At 39.0% G+C, this 8,412-nt stretch overlaps 1 pseudogene; it reads left to right on the top strand.

Annotated features, from left to right (window-relative positions):
- Positions 1-4,010: 4,010 nt before the first annotated feature.
- LOC118661310 lies at positions 4,011-4,688 on the top strand (annotated as a pseudogene).
- The last annotated feature ends 3,724 nt before the right edge of the window (positions 4,689-8,412 follow it).

Below are 8,412 nucleotides of genomic sequence, written 5' to 3'. Positions count from 1 at the left end.
TAGCTGGCATAGTACTTCCTGAAATCCAAACAGCATGGCTTCATGAAGGCATCCAAGTCTTTCTAGTCCTTAAATCGATAGTCTATGAAGATCTCATCATTTTGAATTATGGTTTCATTTATTGTTCGGATTATGGTTAAAGTGCAATTAATCCCTGATAAAGCCATATCTACACTGATTCACTGAATCAAAAAGTTGAGGGTACATTCACTTTTATTACTTCTTTAATAACTAACTTCTGGTTAATCAAAGAAGTACTACAATAAATCCATGTGAGTCATGATATTGAATTGACTTTTTCTTTATAATATTTTGAGTCATGGCATGATGTTGATATTCATACCTCCTCCAATGTTTTAATGTTTATAGTACCACTTTGATTAATAAAGTATTTTGAAAAATACTTAAGATATAGCTATTACAAATAAGCAATTTTCTCAGAGTCTACACATTGCTTTATCTTTCTGACCTCCAATGATTAAGCACTTTCTTTTCCCTTTTTAAAATTATTTTCAAAATATTTCCTGAAACATTCCTTAAAGATTTTGTCTTTTAATGAAACTCATAAAAATCCATTATGTCCACTGATACAAGCTTATTTTTAGTTTAAGAGCTTACCTTTTCAAGGGCAAGCCACTGAATCACTGATGTTTCATAATATGAAATCTCCTAAATGGCAGATGATTTAGCTCCAGTATATCTTCAAAGATAGAAATCACAGATAAATTTGGTTTAAATTTCTGAGAATAGTTTTGAGGATTGAATTATATTTTGTCATTAAAGAATCTGAGAAATACCAAGTTGACTAGGTCAGATTTAATGGGTTTTGATCATAATGTTTCTTAATAGCTAATATACAGAAACCTAACTCATCTTAAAATGGCCTTGCTCAAATGTGGGAAACTGCTTTAGGCCTTTCAAAATCTATAAGATAGCTGGTTATACTTGAATTAAGTAAAATAATCAACAAAGGTCGCAAGAAATCCTGTTCAATCTGAGTTTGAAAACCTTTAACATGAAGCTCTTAAAAGCAGACTGTAGCTTGGAAAGAATTACTTGCTCCATGAATGATGCTGCTTGAATCAAGTCAGGAGCAATTCAGTCATTGCTTGGCCAGCAAGTCTCTGACACTGCCCTGATACACAGAAAGTTTTAAATGGCCTGCCATGATTTTCATAACTTGGACAAAGCCCTTCTGGCCATGCCCAGCCAGTCCTACCTATCTACAAATGACCAGGCTTCCACGTATGGACCATACAGCACATGCAAGGCAATCAAAATTAGTTAGCCATGGAATGATTTGTCTGGTGTTTTCAGCCATCTTTATAATTAACTAGAGGCCTAGTGCACAAAATTTGTGCATGGTAGGGTCAATAGCAGCGTCCAGCCGGGGGCACTTCCCATTCCCCACCTTGCCTGCTGGCCCCACCTCCTAGTCCAACTCCCGGTCAAAGTCCCAGTGGAGGGGACAATTTGCATATTAGGCTTTTATTATATAGACTACAGGCCCGATGCACAAAAATTTGTGCACTTGGGGGGGGAGGGGAGGTCCCTCAGCCCGGCCTGTGCCTTCTCGCAGTCTGGGACCCCTTAGGAGATAACGACCTGCTGGCTTAGGCCTGCTCCCGGGTGGCAGAGGGCAGGCCCAATCCCTAGGTGCAGCCCCTGGTCAGGCTCAGAGCAGGGGCGATTGGGGAGTTGAGGTGCCATCCCCTGTCATGCACAGAGCAGGGCGGATCGGGAGATTGCGATGCCACCCTCAGTCATGCTCAGGGTAGGGCCGATTGGGGGGTTGGGGCACCGCCCCATGTCACACTCAAGGCAGGGTCGATTGGGAGGTTGGGGTGCCACCCCTTGTCACGCACAGAGCAGGGCCAATCAGGGGGTTGGGGAGCTCCCCCCTGTCACTCACAGAGTAGGGCTGAGAGGGGAGTGGGGGCACTGCCCCCTGTCCCACACAGAGCAGGGCCAATTAGGGGGTTGGGGTGCCGCCACTGTCACACTCAGGGCAGGGCCAATGGGGAGGTTATGACTCTACCCTATCACACACAGAGCAGGGCCCGTGGGGTGGGGGTTGGGGCACTGCCCTCTATCACCCACAGAGCAGAGACGATCAGGGGGTTGGGGCGCCGCCACTCTCACACTCAAGGCAGGGCCGATGGGGAGGTTATGGCTCTACCCCGTCACACACAGAGCAGGGCAGATCAGGGGGTTGGGGCACTGCACCCTGTCACACACAGAGCCACAGGGCGATCAGGGGGTTGGGGAGCTCCCCCTATCAGGCACAGAGCAGGGCTGATCAGGGGGTTGGGGTGCCTTCCCTTGTCACGAACAGAGCAGGGTGGATAAGGAGGTTGTGGCCCCACCCCCTGTCACACACAGAGCCGCAGGGCTATCAGGGGGTTTGGGAGCTGCCCCCTGTAACACTGATCCCGGTGCTGGGAGGCATATTACCCTTTTACTATATAGGATAGAGGCCTGGTGCATGGGTGGGGCTGGCTGGTTTGCCCTGAAGGGTGTCCTGGATCAGGGTGAGGGTCCCCACTGGGGTGCCTGGCCAGTCTGGGTGAGGGGCTGAGGGCTGTTTTCAGGCTGGCGGGTGACTGAAGCTCCCAACCGCTCCTTTTTTTCTTTTTTTTTTTATTCTGGGCCAGCTTTAGCTTTGAGGCTTGTCTCCAGCTCTTAGGCCTCCGCTGCTGAAAGCAGGTTTCTGGCCTTTGTTTACCTTCTGTATTTGAAATAATGTTGCGATCCTGCTGGCTGAAGCCCGGCGGCTAAAGCAAGTTTCTGGGGTTTTGTTTAGCTTCTATATTTGTAACAATGTTTCAAACTGCAAGCTCAGAGGCCGGCAAGGCAGGCGGGGAACGTTGGAGTCTTCCGTCACTGAAACAAGCAAGCTTCTTGTTCGCTTTAAGCTGCCTGGCTGCTGGCTGCCATCTTGGCTGGCAGTTAATTTGCATATTGCCCTGATTAGCCAATGGGAAGTGTAGCAGTCGTACGCTAATTACCATGCTTCTCTTTTATTAGATAGGACTAGAAGCCTGTTGCACGAAGATTAGTGCAATAAGTCTTACTTCCCCTGGCTGCTGGCACCGGTTTTCCTCTGGCACCCAGGACCCAGGCCTTTGGTCCAGCCACAGCAGAGAAGTCAAGCCTCGAAGCTTGGTTTCTCCACTGCAGCCACTTCAGTCTTCAGTCTTCACTCTGCATCTGCGTATGCAAATTAACCACCATCTTTGTTGGGTTAATTTGCATACTCACTCTGATTGGTTGGTGGATGTAGCGGAGTGGCACCAATTTGCATGTTTCTCTTTTATTAGTGTAGATTGGGTACCATTTAAATCAATAATTCAATGATCCAATTTGGTTTTGTAACTAGGCTTTCCTGATGATTTTCTAGTTGTTTTGTTTTCTAGGACCCAGTCACAGAAATAGTGAAGCTTTTATTAGTTTCTGTAAATATTCATATAACAGAGCTTTTTGAAAATAATTCATACAGACATCACTGTGTCAGTAATAAGAGTGTGGAGCCTTTAACTCAACAGTTAAGTGATTCTTTCCATTTATATGTATTACTAATACGTTGACTATGCCATTTCCACTTAATATCATTATATCTATATACAATTTTTAATCTATCATCTATCTACCATCTTCCTATCTATCTACCTATCTAAAGAGGGAGAAAGAGAAAGGTATATAAAGATATCAAACATGAGGCCAAACATTTTAATAGAGTTTGAGAAAATTTTTCTTGTAAATAAAAGTGTTTCCATGAGAAGTTATGTTATTCTGATATAAATATATATACAGCTATTGCTCTCATGTACACATGTTCATTCTCTGTCCTTGTACTCCGTTTCCTGCACTTTCCTTTTTCCACGGAGGAGCAGGGCTCTCTACCTGGTGCATTCTGGGGTCCCAGGTCAAGCCTTGCAGCACTGGAGAGGAGTCCACTGCCCAACTGCTGCCCCCAGAGAGGCCCATTCAGCCATCACCTGCTCCACAGGATGCAGCTTGTGTCTGCAAAGTAGTATGATCAAAGGAACTATGTCTTCATTGAATTTTGTGTTGAAGACAGTAAAAATCTTAATGTAATTTTTGAAAAATCCAAACTTACAACCAGTTGTCTTAAAGGAAGTGATAATTTTAAACAACCAATGAACTTATATACTTATTTGCATAACTCATGTCCAAACAATAGGGTGGTGAGGGCCTTGGCAGGGGGCGGGGGAGAGGATGGGAGTGGGCTGGAAGAGGTTAATGGGGGAAAAAGGAGAACCTATGTAATACTTTCAACAATAAAGATTAATAAATAGATAAGTAAAAATACCCCCCCCCAAATTTTTTTAAACATATAAATGAAATTGATCTTTTTAACTGCCTTGATCCAAATAATTCCAAGCATAAAAGAATAAAAAGATTAGTTTTATTTTGTTTAGGAAAAGGAGAATCTGGCCAGTCATGGCCAAAGTTAACAAAAGAAAGCGCAAAGCTTAATTGGCTTAGTGTGGAATTCAGTAATTGGAGAGACTGGGAAGATTCAGATGAAAATATATTCAGTTTGATTGTTTCTCTGAGATGATGAACAACATGGGTGGTGATGAGGATGTAGATTTACCAAAGTAGATGGAGCAGATGATGATTCACAAGACAGTGATGATGAAAAAATGCCAGATCTGGAGTAAGGACTGTTGTCTTCACCAGATTTTGAGGAAGAAAAATAACTTCTCTGCAAAATTACATAATCGAGAGAATTCCTGAGTTGATAGCTCTAAAGACAGATGCTGCATTTGCCTCCTTTAATGCATTTTTCAACCTGTTGTTTTATTAAGGTTTCATATGTACCATTGTATGGGGCAATAAGTCAGCAAAGGCAATAACCTTATGCATGAACATTTCCCAGACTTTGATGCTGTTGAAGTCCAAGGCAATTGATACAGCAGTTGTGATAAATAAAAACATCTCACTGTAGTCTTTTTTACTTATAACATAGGTACTAACATGACAGGACACACTTGGATTACAGAAAGATAATTAAGTTTTAGATTTTAGAACATGAACTCAAGCTGGCTGAAACAAGTTGGTCAACACCTTAAATTGGTAACTTATTGTTCCTCTGTTATATTCTTCAGGATTGTTCCATTAAAGTTTTTTATTTTTTTAATTTACTTCACATTATTGTACAAAAGTGATCACTTGTCAGTGTTTCAAATGTATCTAAGTGAATGCCCTAATTTAGATGGTTTTTGAAGCCTGTACATATGGTATTGTTTGACCCTTAAGCTTTTACTTCACTTAGCCTAGACTAGAGGATGAAGAAAGGCTGTCCATTGTTGTTTGAGTCTTTACATTTAGACTAAATTTGTATTTGCACTCAGTATGGCAAATGACATAAATGTTAATACATTATTGGATTTTTAATTTCTTTTTTATTTTTATTTATTTTATTTTATTTCTTATTTATTTTTTTTATTTTATTGTATTTATTTATTTTTAATCTTTATTGTTGAAAGTATTGCATAGGTCCCTCTTTTTTCCCCATTGACCTCTTCTAGCCTGCTCCAGCCCCCGACCTTAGGCCTTCACCACCCTATTATTTGTGTCCATGGGTATTTTCTTTTTTGACTCAGCTTGTACCAGGGCTGAAAACCTCAATTTTTGTGCATGACAGTAGGATTTTTTAAATGTCTACATACTTTCTAATGAATTGTTGGAAGACTTTAAAAATAAATAAATGCAAATATATTGATATATCTCAAATAATATATCTCCCAGTCCAACACCTTCTCTCCATCACCATTTTGCAGCCTAAAAAACTAAGACCTATCAGAGTCAAATATTAAAATTTTATTAAAGTATTTATACATATATATAATTAGATAACTAGATAAAATTATTTTGAAATGCTTGACAATAATTAAGATGTAAAAAGGAATTTAGAGTGTAACAACCCCTAAAATATAGAGATCAGTGAGAAAACTATGAAATTATTATTATATAATTATAAAATTACTTCTGAATATTTTTTTATTCCATGAGATTTTTTTATTTGACAAAAGGCTTAACCACCTCTTCAAGCAATGCTTGTCATGCTTGTCATTTATGAAGCAAGTTCATATATAAATTAAGTTTTCCTAAACTGTAGCTATGAATTAGAGTGCCATGAAATACACTAGTGCTAACACACTCTGGTGGGATGTTGCTATCAGTTCAATTGTTTTAATGATAAATTTCCTTTAGAAAATGGAAGGATCTTGTTGACAGACAAAAACAGGAACTAACAATGGACTATTTAGACTTGCAAATGATGGAACATTTAATTATTCCAAAATAACATTCCCCAGTTAGGGTATGATCATTAAATCCATCATCTTTCAGTTCATATGCATGAAACATTTATCATGTCTTCCTCAGACGAGAGTCAGTCATCTAAATATAGATTTTTGGACCATCCATTTCAACATGACATTTCATCAAAAGCCTGGACTCTTATTTATTTTCTGTAACAGGGATAAAGTGTTTGTAAATGATGTGATCAGACTATAACGAGAAAGTAAAGTGAAATCCAGCTTTATACAGATATAAATACAGACTCCACTCAAGACACTACTACCATAGAAAGAAAAAAATAAGAGACAATATATCAACAACAACAACAACCCTGGTAAGAGTCAATGTTGTCTAGATATGGATTTTTAAAAATGTGTGGTTAATGTTGATATTCTGAATTTGTTGACAATTTAATTTGCATTTAAACTCAAGACACAGCAAAATCAACACACACACACACACACACACACACACACACACACAACTAAAAATACTTGAATTATTCCCATTAATTCTCAAATACTGAATTTTTTTCTCTCATTTGAGAGATAAAATATCTCAGAAAACAATGTTTTATGAAATTCAAAAAATTTTTTTATAAGTTCTCTTTTTTAAAAATATATTTGTATGGATTTCATATAGGAAAGCAGAGGGAGATAGAAACATGAATGATGAGAGAATCATTGATCAACTACCTCCTGTATACCCCACATTGGGGAATGAGCCTGCAACCTGGGAATGTGCCCTGACCGGTAATTGAACTGTGACCTCCTGGTTCATAGGTTGATGCTCAACCACTGAGCCATGCTGGCTGTGCAGGTCCTCAGTTTTTAGGAGGTATATACTGTAACCATATATTCATTATCTTAAAGCTGATTAGAGAAAAGCTATTTTTGGGACCTGGACAAAAATTCCATGGAACTGCAAGTACAAATGAAAATAAAATAATTCTCCTAAAGACAGCCTCTCCTCTCCTGAAATGCTTGTGGCACAAGAGGTGCTTAGGAATAATTTATAATAAATTTTCCCAGAAAGGATCTTGAAGAGAAGGTGCTTGACTGGGCTCTTTGTCTCTACCACCATTTTACAGTCTAGGAGGCCAAGGGTTAGAGAAGCTAAGTGACTGGCCCACGCCACATGCTGTTGTCAAAATCAGGTCTTTAGTTCATATTTCCTGATATTTATTATAATGTTATATCATTTCACTATTTTGTCAATGAAAAATGTGTGTGTCTGTGGCTGTGTGCATACAAGACAACAAAGGAGTATCTATGAAATTTTAGCCACACTGTGAAACTGAGACTAACAGCCTATCCCAATTAATTGGGCCAACTTTAGAAAAATTTTCAACTAGTGTTCCTGAATAGTTTTGGAAATCCTATAAAAGGTACAAAAAGTCTTCATCTTTTTTAAAAAAAATACTTGTGAAATGTATATATATATATATATATATATATATATATATATATATCCCCAAAAATATACATACACTTTAGCAGTTGATTCCTCAATTTTATAAATGGAATCTATTTTAATAAACAGTGTCATTATAATTATTCAAAGTGTTAAATTTATTTACTATATATATATGGAGAGAGAGAATGTTCAAGAGAACTTCACTTAATTTATGCTCAAAAATTACAAACAATTAGTATAGCTAACAAGATGTATACTCCCGAGTCCTCAGATCTGGTCTTTTAAAACTGGAAAGACATAGATGTTTTTCCTGATTCTCCATACCATCTAATCATCTTATTTCTGAGCCTTGTTGTCTCCACATTTGATGTCAGCTCTGAGTCAATGATGGTGGATTACAAGAAAGGAGATAAATATTTAAGATGCTTAATGGTAGAGTTAGCACTGACTATATTTAACTTTTTTTTAATATATTTTATTGATTTTTTACAGAGAGGAAGGGAGAGAGAGAGTTAGAAACATCGATGAGAGAGAAATATCGATCAGCTGCCTCCTGCACATCTCCTACTGGGGATATGCCCGCAACCCAGGTACATGCCCTTGACCGGAATCGAACCTGGGACCCTTCAGTCCGCAGGCCGACGCTCTATCCACTGAGCCAAA

The sequence above is a fragment of the Myotis myotis genome, unplaced genomic scaffold (genome assembly GCF_014108235.1).
Source record: "Myotis myotis isolate mMyoMyo1 unplaced genomic scaffold, mMyoMyo1.p scaffold_m19_p_1, whole genome shotgun sequence".
NCBI lineage: Eukaryota > Metazoa > Chordata > Mammalia > Chiroptera > Vespertilionidae > Myotis > Myotis myotis.
The sequence above is the reverse complement of the archived record's forward strand: the minus strand, read 5'-3'. Positions and strand labels throughout refer to the sequence as shown.